The sequence below is a fragment of the Eubalaena glacialis genome, chromosome X (genome assembly GCF_028564815.1).
Source record: "Eubalaena glacialis isolate mEubGla1 chromosome X, mEubGla1.1.hap2.+ XY, whole genome shotgun sequence".
In the NCBI taxonomy this organism is placed as follows: Eukaryota; Metazoa; Chordata; class Mammalia; order Artiodactyla; family Balaenidae; genus Eubalaena; species Eubalaena glacialis.
The window spans coordinates 121,187,800-121,189,296 of NC_083736.1; the positions used below are offsets into that span (position 1 = coordinate 121,187,800).

General features: G+C 40.4%; 1 non-coding gene across 1 annotated transcript; it reads left to right on the forward strand.

Moving 5' to 3' along the window:
• The first annotated feature begins 680 nt into the window (after positions 1 to 680).
• On the forward strand, positions 681 to 753 carry TRNAW-CCA (transfer RNA tryptophan (anticodon CCA)). Its single transcript has one exon. It is a non-coding gene; the product is annotated as a tRNA-Trp (tRNA).
• The last annotated feature ends 744 nt before the right edge of the window (positions 754 to 1,497 follow it).

The following is a 1,497-nucleotide window of genomic DNA, read 5'->3' on the forward strand; positions in this document are numbered from 1 at the left end:
AGGGCCCTAAGAAGAATCAGCCTCTTAGGAGCAGGCTTGATGCGTCTATGTGAGTGTACAGAGCTGGCAGGCAAGAATCCACTTCTCCCCTGCATAGATGGAAGGGTGTGCCCCACATCTCTGTCTTGCCTTTGACCTCAGGAGGGGTTGACCATTCATGCCACTGAAAGGCCTGCTCACGCGTTCCTTTCTGTCCTATGAGTATTCCCACCACCCATTCCTTCTAACGCTCTCCTGGCCCCTGGCCACAAGCATGCCCGGGTCTCTAACTCAGCCTCTCCAAGGCCAGTCAATTGCAGCAAGGCGGGGGATGAAAATTCAGAGCTCTCTTGGACTCCAACCCTTTAGTTTTTACTGCAAGATTTCTCTCTTTGTAGCAAAGAAGATGAACTCAGTATCAAACCTTCTGTGGAAACATTTTACATTTTTGGACTTTACAATGCTTTCAGTAACTGCACTGGAGAAATTGTTTGCTAAAACAACGTTTTCTTTAATTTTAGCTTTCTTGTAACCATGAATGTATGTTTTTAAAAGCCAAACATTAATTTCACATTTAAAATATTATCATTTCAAAACGACCAGAAGGACAAGATAGCCCCTATTCCTTGGCTAAATCACATACACTCATGGTACCATCTAAGACAAAAATCTAACAATTCAAAGAGCTACTTTTAGGGACTTCCCTGGTGGTCCAGTGGTTAAGACTCCACGCTTCCAATGCAGGGGGCCCGGGTTCAATCCCTGGTCAGGGAACTAGATCCCGCATGCTGCAACTAAGAGCCCGCACGTGGCAACTAAGACCTGGCCCAGCCAAATAAATAAATAAATAAATCTAACAAACAAACAAACAAAACCCAAAGAGCTACTTTTACACATACCTGGCTTTAGCCTACTCTCTGGAGAAAATGAAGAGTGGGTTTTCAGAATGCCACCAAATTTTACTTTAAAAAAATTTTAAATTGAAGTATAGTTGATTTACAATATTAATTTCAAATGTACAGCATAGTGATTCAGTATTTTCATAGATTATACTCTGTTAAATGTTATTACAAGATAATGACTATATTTCCCTGTGCTGTACAATATATCCTTGTTGCTTATTTTATACATAAGTAGTTTGTATCTCTCAATGCCATACACCTATCTTCCGCCTTCCCCCTTCCCCCTCCCCACTGGTAACTACTAGTTTGTTTTCTATATCTGTGAGTCTGTTTCTGTTTTGCTGTATACATTCGTTTTATTTTTTAGGTTCCTCAAATAAGTGATATCATACAGTATTTATCTTTCTCTGACTTATTTCACTAAGCATAATAGTCTCTGGGTCTATCCATGTTGCTGCAAATGAATTTCACTTTTATGGCTGAGTAATATTTCTGTGTGTGTGTGTGTGTGTGTGTGTATCACACCTTCTTTATCCATTCGTCTGTTGATGAACACTTGTGTTCCTTGCATATCTTGGCTACTGTAAATAGTGCTGCTTTGATCCTTGGGTGCACG